This window comes from Micropterus dolomieu, linkage group LG15 (assembly GCF_021292245.1).
Source record: "Micropterus dolomieu isolate WLL.071019.BEF.003 ecotype Adirondacks linkage group LG15, ASM2129224v1, whole genome shotgun sequence".
In the NCBI taxonomy this organism is placed as follows: Eukaryota; Metazoa; Chordata; class Actinopteri; order Centrarchiformes; family Centrarchidae; genus Micropterus; species Micropterus dolomieu.
The window spans coordinates 15,307,781-15,319,012 of NC_060164.1; positions in this window are offsets into that span (position 1 = coordinate 15,307,781).

Consider the following 11,232-nt stretch of genomic DNA (forward strand, 5'->3'; position numbering starts at 1 on the left):
GCTGTAGTATATTTGACATGATGAAATCACGCACATACACACACTGTGGTATGAGGACAGCATTGTGTGTGACATGAGGGGATCGGTGTCACTGTGTCACAGCTGATCCCCGGTGTACTGTCAGACAGCAGAGACCCTCAGGGCCCTCCTTCACTGCTGAGAATACAACAGTCCATACGGCATCTGTCGTACCCACTGAAACACAAGCAAGTGCGTGTTTGTGGGTGTGTCTGTGTTTGCCTGTGGGCACATTTGTGCATGTGTGTTTGTGTGTGGAGGGGGGGTGGTCTGCATTTTGTCGCATTCAAATTTAGCCATATTTTTTCCCATACCCTCATCCGACCTCCTACACCCACACTTTTTCCCTGCTCATCCTGCCAGCCACCTGCCATTGTGGCTACCTACCTGATTAGTCCCATTCTCCCGAGTTCCTCCTGTGTTTATTTGTTCCATCTTTAACAACAAGTCACTCTGGTTGCAGCCACTGATGACCTTGGTCTAGCACTGCTTGACACAGTAGGATTGCTCCATAAACGGTGAGTAAAGACTGAGTGTCTGGGGGTTAAAAGCCTCCACTGTCACAAACAAAGGTAAGTAACGGTGACTTGGTTGTGATTGTGGTAGGGCTTCTGTTCTTTCTGGTACGCCTGTTTCCTCAGATTCTTTTTAGGAAGAGTGAGGCTTTATGGCCAGATTCAAAGAGTTACCCACTGCTCTAAAATCAATAATTTGCTTTCTGTATAAAGGCTAGAGTGAGAATTGAACACCATAGATGTAAAAGAGAAGGAACTGGTTTTGCTCCCGTTTGTTTTACAGTTAATTTCATTTAATACAGTTTGTTTTTACAGTTTTAATATGGCACCTGTGTTTTATGTGTTCTTGCAAAATGCTGGTGCCTCAAATTAATGTTCATTCATGTTAACAGCGTGGTCTGAAGATGGCAAGGTCCAGACTGAAATATCTCAACAACAATAAGATGGATTGCCATGAAGTTTCCCCAATGCTGAGAGGAAGAAACCTCTGGGGATTGTTTTTAAAATTCAGGAATACTGATTTTGGTGATCCTCTGACTTTTTCTCTAGCACCACTGGCAGGTCATGTTTGGCTTTTGGGGAAATATCTTTACAGGTGTGGATTGCCATGAAATTTGGTACATGTGGGAGATTCATGTTGATTAAGTGTAATAACTTTTGATCCAGCACCATTATCAGGTCAAAACCAATACTTGGTTTATGACTATTCTGCAAAACTTATGACATCAGCTGTACTTTGTGTTTTACCTTGTGTTGTTGGGTGCTAATGCTAAACTAAGATGAACATGATAAACATTACATGTGCTAACCGTCAGCATGTTAGCAATGTCATTATTAGCAAAACATGCATAACACATAAACTCAAAGCATGTGACAGACTGACAGACTGGCTGGCCACACAATCTGAGTTGTCATGTTACTTCACCATCAGTACTTAACCTTTCTTAAATTTGAAAGGTACTATGACAACACTTTGGCATTTGAGGGGAAAAGGGCATAGTAATAAACAGAAATTATACAGTAAATAAATGTGTAGTTCAAATCAGCAACATTTTAAAGCCATCAAACTCCATAAAAGGCTAACTTCTCATTTGTTTAACCACTGTGTCTTCGTAAGGACAACCGAGAAAAGTGCTGATCTAACACTTCTATAGTTGCTGGAAAGAGAAGCCTCTTGAGAAGGCACCAAGGAGCTCGGTCCACTCCCTGGGTAGACACAGACAGAATGCTCCAGATTAACTGGTTTTCTTAATGTCTCCTCTCTGGCGAAGTTTCTTTCAGAGGGCTGAGAGGCAAACAGGCCCCGTTGAAAGACTCACTCCCCATTAGTGGAGGTAAATGGCTCTTCTGTGAGCAACCGGTTAAAGCAGGGTGGGATAAAGGACCTCTCCACACACTTCTTCAGCCAGATTAGAGAGGTGACTCTTGTCTCGAGGATGTAAATGTTTATACGCACACAGGGGAGCAGTCTACCGTATGAGCCGCAGCGGTGTCAGTATTACGTTTATCATCAGGAATTCACGAGGCTCTGGTCGTTATGAGCAATGAAACAGTTCATAATAATGCATTTCATCTTACATTCAATAATCTTGCATGAAGCTGTTTTGTTTTAAGCTACACTTTAAAAATATTCAATCTACTGCTTTAGTATAACACGTTAAATTATTTTAGAATATAAAATATGCCATGCAACACTGTTTGACCTTTAGGTGCTGTAACAACTGTTACAAAATAATTCTTGGAAAACATGGGAATGGAAGAATTTCACGTGACTTGAGGGTAAAGTTAAGATTTTACTGGCTTTCTAATTTTGTCCCCTTTATGTAATGTGCGGTATAAGTTCATAAATGTAAAAACATTCACATGCAGTTCAGTGTGAGTTGCCAAACTATTACAATACATTTTCTCATTCCCAGTTTTTTCAACTCAAACTGTTCTTTACTTCTGGAGAGGTGGGGTGGGGGGGACTGCACCTAATCGCAGGCTCATTGCTTCCTTGCCAGCTACCAGCCCCTGATTGCATTTCAGCCGAGAAGTAAATACTACATGCTCAGTTACCAGGTGAAATCAAGCAGGCAGATGTGTCTGCAGCCTCAGTAGACACTCGCTGGACCCTGTTTCTGCCTACCTGTGCCACAGAGTTTCTAGCCAAGTCAGCTGATCCATGTTGCTGAGTAGGTATATGAGTGTGTGCGTGTGTGTGTGTGTGTGTGTGTGTGTGTGTGTTTGAGAGAGAGAGAGAGTGTGTGTGTGTGTGTGTTTGAGAGAGAGAGAGAGAGAAACTAGAGAAAAGGTAAGAGTAATTTAGCTGACAAATAAACATGGAATATGGATTTAAGGCAATGAATTTGTAAGATTCAAGAGGCCAAATTTTAAGCAACTAAACCACCTCCCTTTAATCAATAAAATAATAACTCAAAGCAATACTGACAACCCACCCTCTGCAGATCATCCACTAAGCCTGTTTGTTATGAAGAGTGTACAAAGGACAAGAGAAGCAGAGGTATGTTTGCCAGAGAAGGGGTGAGAATACAATAGCCCTCCTTCCAAGGGTCTGTAACCGTAGACTCTAATAAAGTCACTGCCTGCAAATAAAGAGCCACTGCGCAGCTCGCATTACAACAACAAGGACAGCATTATACGACACGGCTCTCTTTTGAAGCACACCACCAAATGTTAGAGAGCAACAAACAGAGCACACTGCACATTATCTAATATTGATGACCCAGTAATATCCTAAACTATTCTCATAGTTAGAACAGCTGATAATGAATTGATATTATTGACGCTACTGTTGAGTGTTGGATACTTTCATGGGACAGCCTACTGTGTGAGGTTTCTCCTTCCTTAGAGGACAGTTTGTGTGTTATTCTTGCACTAAAAGATGGTTCAGCAAGAATGACTGTGTGAACTTTTACACCCACATGATGTCAGATCTAAATCTTGAGGAATAATCTGACCTAGAAAAATGCTCACAGTCATTTTATTAACCTTTACTCGCAGACTTTCACAGACAGAATGGATTGTGTAATTAAAATGTAATTTAACTGAACTACTAACTAACAATTCTTTGGATAATTGACAATTACATTTTAACACTTAATATTTTTGAAAGAATGTAAACATCAGACTGACTCAGTGATCTGTGTCGCAACAACTTGTCAGAGCATTTGTCAAGATATGTATCACTTTACCACAATATTGAAGTAGCATTAAATTTTGAATTTAACAAAACTTACAAAAAGTTGAAAATTGAAATACATGTTGAAAATTAACCAGCAGCACATTTTTAACAATAATACATTAAAACAATAGTATCAAAACTTAGTCATCTTTTCTGTGTTTCTTGTAATGTCTGTTTTACATTCAATGAATATAACTGAATTAATGTAAAATTAAGCGCTAAAGCAAACAGAATTGTTTGAGGTAAACACTAAAATGTAACAATGGCTGGCTTTTCCTTAAAATGATAACTTCAACCCTCATAATGTGTCTACGTTGTGTCAATAGTTGCAATCAGCCAAAGTATGAACGAGCTTCTCTTTGCAAATTTCGGGCCTCCCTGTTGCTAAAGGTTGTGACCCCACTTTTTATTTTTCCCGGGGCTGTTGGGTTAATGAAGTAACAACAAACTGGGGCTGCAGCTAATTTGGAGTGGCACTTCCTGACCCCTCCTGTCTCCACGAAGACGCATTTCATTTTCTCTTATCTCTCCCTCGGTCATGTGGCTTTCCGCATGGACGCCCATGTCTCCCCCAGTTGCACGACTAATGGAAACTTCGTTAATGTCATTAATCTGCAGACCAGGACATGAACCAAACACATTTAACCTTTCTGGGCAGGCCTCTGCCTCTGAACCTGAAGTGACTGTCCGCACACTCTGTACTTGTGGCTCAGTGTGATGTGTAACGATATTAGATACTCTTGTCCACATCAATTTAAGCCACTGTGTGGGACTAAGATAGGACTAACATCCACAGCCTTAAACAAAATAAACTTTCCAAAATGTTTTGAATTGGTCTGCTGACACTTAAGTTTCACCAGGAAAAATGCTTGCCTGCATCACTCAGTTTACACTGAATATCTATCTCTTCTAATCAGCCCCACTTGAGTGAACGGGTGTTTTTAGATGACAGTTCTCTCACTTCCACCATGCACATTTAAACAATGGTAAAGTCAAAAGACTGCTTAATGACTAATCAGGTGGCTGTGATTCATGCCACAGTCAAAGCCCATATTCACACATTCCACCAGCTCCATGAATGGACACTGTCAGTCCCACATGTCATATACTTTCATTCATAAAGAAGAAAACAGGAGAGGGGGGGGCAATGTTGAAAAAAAAAAGGAATCTCTCTGGTAGGATGGGTAACCCAGGGGACATTTTCTTTTGTGTGGCGCTCAGCTTATGGGGCCAAATGCCAGCAGGCTTACCTCCACACTGTCTGTCTCTGTGTGTCCCCCTTTCCTTTGCACACAGTAATTAGGAGGATCTTAATGGAGAGAGGGTTTATTAGTGTCTGAGGAAGGCTTTAAAAGTCACTTTAATTAAGCTGGATTCTGCAGACAGCTTGTGTGGCGATGTCACCCGTTTTATAAAATCCTTGTTTGGGCACAACAGGAAGTGGGTCTTTAAAAGGAAGGGAAAAAAGGCTTTCCAGAGGACGGCTGTCTAGACCTGCGGTAGATACTCTGACCCTGGCTGAGCATTAAGATGACAGTCATTATCTGCCAAGAAATTCCACGTGTTCATGCGGGGAGCACCCCCTCACCACCAACACCACCGCTCCCCAAACAAACTGCCCGCCCCTCTAAAACTGTTTCATTCAAAGATAACCTCACTGCTAACATTTTGGGGGGGGGATTAATTTATTCTCAGCATATCCTATGGCCATTCATGCAGGATATAAAATCCTAGATTATTTCCTGCTTGGTTAACCCGCATCCGGCCAGTCCCTCTCACAAAGCCATTCTAATGTTGCCATTAGTTATGCTCCTCTGGTGGCCAAAAGATTGATCCCAGAGACTTGGAATCCAATAAATGTGTACATGAATGGCAGAGGGAGATAACAGGTTTCCCACAGATAGTGCGAGGGACCGATCAGTGCTGAAACATGATTGGAAAAAGATGATTTATGATATAATATTTGAAAATAATCTTGTCATTAAATTCTGCATTGAATTCTTCAATATACCTTTTATTAGATTTAATTTGATGAGGATAAAAAGAAAAAAAATGGGGAAATCTTGTCAGTAAAAAAACAAAAGGAAACTATAATCCCACGACTACAAGACAACATGCATTCACTCATAAAAGCTAGTGTTGTCACAAACATCATGGGGCTATAAAAGTAGAGTCTTCTACAATAACTGCAGCTGCTGGGAGCATACAGAGAGGATCTGATAATGGGCCCAAGGGGAAACGACAGCGTGCTCAGGGACCTGGGATTGTCAGGAAGACAGATAAGAAGACACAGGAACAGGTTATCAGCTAGTTTATGAGGTGTCACTCTGCTCAAACACTCACCTGTTCTGCAAGAAAATCATAGAATCACAAACAGGCATCCCCTTAATTCATGCAGGCATCTTGCCGTTATAGATCATATAAATGTAGATATCTTTTACACGTTTTAAACCAGGTCTCATACACATATTTATTATAAAGAATTAGCTACATTTTGTTAAAAGAAGTTTAAAAAAAAATCTAAATAAATGTGCATTTTATTTTTACTTTATTTACATATAAAGATCTATTAAGAAATCAAAAACTGGCACCTACACTAAGGCATGTCATTTACTTAATGACTGAGTTAATTTAATAATATTTGAAAAACACTCAGAACAGGCTCTTGGGAATCACAAATACATACATATATATATACTGTACATTGTACAACAAGTCAGCTGTCACAATGCACACAAATTCCTTAATTGGTCCCAGTGATTCAAAAATGCAAATTCCATGCTGTATAAAGTCCCTAAAACACTGAAAAACATAAAAGCATGCAAATATCATCTGTCTGAATGCAATCCATATAATTTTATATAAAGCACTTAATTATTTTGGAATGACCTTATGTTTTGAGTGGACAATATACTGGTGAGCAATGAAAATGAATTAGCTGAAAGAGCAGTTTCACTGAGATAAATGGCAGCTGACCTGGGAGTACATGGAGGATTATGTGCCTTGTGGCACTACTGGACAGGTGCTTTCAAAACACTTCCTGTATAGGTGGAGAACAGTGGTGTCACCGCACACTGGGCCAGTCTGAAAAATTTCAAGGACCTAGACAGCAGTCTTTTATACTTATCACTTCCTAAACATGGTATTGTACTTGTTTGCTGACAGAATGGATGACAACAGCGGATATTTTATATTTAATTTTTAAGAGACATTGCATTTTCTGCAATGAAATCACTCTAAACAGATAACAATGCCAAGGTCTCGTTTTAAATGACTTCCTCTATACATGATAACAATCACAGCATCATGAATAATTAACGAGTATTTTTTGTTATCATCTTTAAGCAGCTTGTCCATAACACTAATATACAGGAACTGTAATGCTTACTGAAATGTTTAATTGCAAAATATTTTTGAAAACTTTGTCCTCTCACTCATAGTGCATTATACTAGTAGTTTACTTTTAAATTAAACAACATAGTTACATGATATGCCTCAATGTGCAAACAATGAAGACACAAAATCCGAGAGAAATGTTCCTCTCCATTAAAAAATATATGCAAAGCCTAACTGTAGACTGCTCAACTGCATGGATACATTCTCCAGATTTTTTATCATTATTCTTTCACCCACATAAATGATCAAAACAAATGACAATCTCTGTGCAAAGTAGATACAGAGCCCACAAAAGGGAGTCTGACAGCCATTTCCACAACAGATGTTTTTACAGAGGGGTGTCTTCTCTCCACTGAGCAGTCTCACACATGAGAGACCCCCAAAAGCTTCAGAGAAACGTCCAGAAAACCAACATGTAAATTTGCAACTGCCATGTCTCAGACTAGCAGGCCCACGCCAATTTTATTTACTTCAGGGGGGAAAAAATTGGAAAACGAGAAATAGTCATAAAAGCATGTCCAAATATACATATCAGTGCGGATGATTGAAAAAAGGCGGAGGGATAGAATTAGAACTTCAATATCAGAAAAAGACAACAGACAACATCATTATGTGTTATCATGAAAAGATAAGTCCCTATTGATCCAGGTTGTGGGCAAAGGCTGCAGTATTGACAGGAAGACAGAATATGTTGGAGGGGCCATGTTTCATACATTTGACCTGTTCACTCCATCACTGTGAGAGGGTGCTTTTCTGGGCTGTATATAATAACACGTGTGCTCTTTATTTCCCTCAGATCAATGGTAATGCGAGGGAGGCCACACAAGATGGATGCCACAGGCAAGTTAACCTATCGACAGCTGAACAGAGACACACAGACCAAGACAGGGGGACCATCCCATTTACTGAGATGGACCTAAGCTAGTTGTGTTTTGAATCACCCCACTTATTGCACCCATCTGTTGTACCTTATCATGCCTAACATAGCTGTTGCTTTCATATTTTTTCTCTGATTATTCATCCACAGTATAGTCTTTTTTTCTGTATTCAATATTTAATTGTGGGGCTGGGGAAGTTAAAGGGGAGGGGGAAAGTGGCAATGGGATGCCTGGTGACCACTTCCTGGAGACAGTACAGGAGGCAGAAGGGAAGGCAGTCTAGCCCACACAGGTGGCCCGGATCTGGATCAGGTCAGCCTCGCCCTCAGACAAACAGCCAGCTCATCTCATGCTCATGCTCCAAGTCCCTCAAAGTCACTAACCTAAAGCCCCTGCTAAAGAAAATAAAAGTGTACGGGTAAAATTTAATTAAAAACATATGGCAACTTTGATTTAACAAGTGTTGTCAATACTGTACTTCTTTAAAAAAAAAAAAAGAAAAAAAGAAAAGAAAAAAAAAGAGAGGTGAAATTATTAGTGACTCTTATATTTGATTAAAGATGAAGTATGATTGTTGAGGAGGCCTTATATTGTAAAAGTTTCAATTAATTAAACTGTACTTTGCTTGAATTCACTCTGTAAATGCACCTTTTGTAATGCTCTGGAACAGATGTGTTAAGTGTTAAAAAATTTTAACAAATTCTCTCTCCAAATAATGTGCTGATCCCATCTCTGCTGCGCAGGTGATTCAACTGTCAGATAGTTCTGGGCCTTTCTATTGTAGATGCAATGCTACACATTCACTAAGAAAATACAATAAAATCTAAATATGAAGTCACTCTGGCTGAACTGCAAATCGAAAGTTAATAGAATAATACTGTTCCGACAGAAAGCTCTGAGCATTATTGTCTAAAGTTGGGTAAAAGGTAATTAATTTGGCAGTAAATCATTCAGTGTTTTGGTGACTCTGATGAGAATTGTAATTTTTCAGACCCCCCCCCCCCAACCCCCAGTCCCCATTGTCTGTGTGAAAATGGAAATCTGTGCCACCAGTACAATATCCACATTATGTGCCCTGCCTCAACATTGTTGCATGACATGCTTGATTGTACCCTGGAATATAGGAACAGAAATGACTAAACATACCATTAGCACATATTAAGCTTTGTCTTCCACTTATGTTTAATGTATGTGTTTATAAGTTTTGAAATTATTTCTTCCGTGTTTGAATAAAATACCTCATTTGCAGAATAGACTTGTTCTTAAAAGCAGAAGAATGGCAATCACTTCCACATTAATTTACCTTCACACATACTGTATGCTTTGCAAATCGATGCAGTCCATTTCATTAAATGCATTTTATAAAAATATGCAAATATATTTAATTATCTGTTTTACTTGCAAACATGCACAAAACATTCGCAAGGATATGACACCATTTTAACTCAGCCACTCTACTTGTTTGTGCCTCCCTCAATGGCAGTTTTAAATAATAACGTAGCTTGAGGCTAAAGGTGAAATATGTTCCTTGTTATTATTGAAGGTGTACACCATTTGTATACATTGATTTGACTTGCTGTGTGTGCGTTTATGTGTGATTATACAATGATTATACAACTGCGTATCAGTATGTTCCGCAGGATGTTTGTTCCTGGTGTTTGAGGAGGTGTGCAGCAATGGCAGGAAACCAAAACAAACAGCCTAAAAGAATATTTTAACCTTTATCATTAAATGGTTTTATGGTTTTATCTTCAAATTGAGTTTAGGAGAGATATTTGTTCTATGTTTGTCTGAGTTAAACAACATCAGAAATGTCCTCTTTTGCACAATGTTACTATGCACTAATTTAAACATAACAGGAATTTCTTGGATTGGATAAGTGCATCACTGACTGAGGATGCTTCATTACAGTCTCCCTCTCTTACACACGCAGAAGCAATGACTTAATGTACAAAGTGCTTAGCCACTGCAAGTCAAATCAGAAAAACCAAAATGACTGTAGCAATCTGACAGTAAAAATGAAAGATAACAATTTTCCAACACAACATCAGCACTTACTTTCTGATGATGGCAGCTGACCAAATTTAAGCACAAGAATGTTGCCTCTATACTGCTGAACTCTACTCACAGCTTCTGATTTTTAAGGTTTCGGTGATTTACACAGTGAATAGCATTCTTGTTGTCATTAAAAATGACAATAAGAGTATTTTATCCCAAGATGTTATAAACTATTGTGGATCTGATATTAGCAATAAATCATGATTTGTTTCTGCTGGAAGAAACGTCAAGAGCAAACCCTCTATCGCAGACATGGATGAGTTCCTGTTGTCACTAATAACTCAATGTTGCCACCTAGTGTTGGGACACCTTTAGCTCTAAAAAGAAGAAAAAGGGAAGCCAGTTTCAGCTTTATTAGGTCTGTCAACATGAGTTAATATTTACAGCTGGATCCTGAATTGGAGAAGATGAAAAACATGATTATATAGAGGATCCAGGGTGGCTTTGAGATCAATCGTTTTTGTTTTGAGGCTAAATGTGACACTGCAGTTATGAATTTGCATTAGATGTGTAAGCAAATGTTGCCTGTTAATTTGCAGAATTAGATTATTTTTGCAAAATATAAATCAACAAAAACATTTTCATTTATTATTATTTGTTAAGCTACCAAGCAGTATATGAAGTAATTAAAATTAGCCCCATTTTTACTGGCTGTCACATTAAAATGATTTACATATTAATACACCAATAATTATAATCCAGGAATATAATGCATATGATTCTGGAATAGGCCATTCTGCATAATGAGTACATTTTGATGCTAATTTGTATTTTAAAAGTAAAACATCTGAATACTTCGTCCACAGGTGGTTATAAGACTTGCAGGCTGTTCTCGGTGTCAGCTGTTGACACACATGGAGAAAACCGAGATGCTCTCCTTTGCTGTAGATTTTACACGCTCTGCCCCGATACCTCAGCCCCACCTGTCTAGCCATGAGCTCAGAGTTGAAACAGAGTTCAGCCAAGTTAAGAATTGTTCTTGCTTGTTTTATCAGTAGCGTGTACCATATTTCCCGATGAAATACTACTGCCGGCAAGAGATACTGCCAAGGGAGCAGGGAAACAATTGAATGGGCATTAATGATTTACAGGTACATATCTGCTATAATACCAACACAGGCGGAGGTAACTGAGAGCAGGATCTGATGACATCATTGATGATGCCTCAGATAACACCTTGATC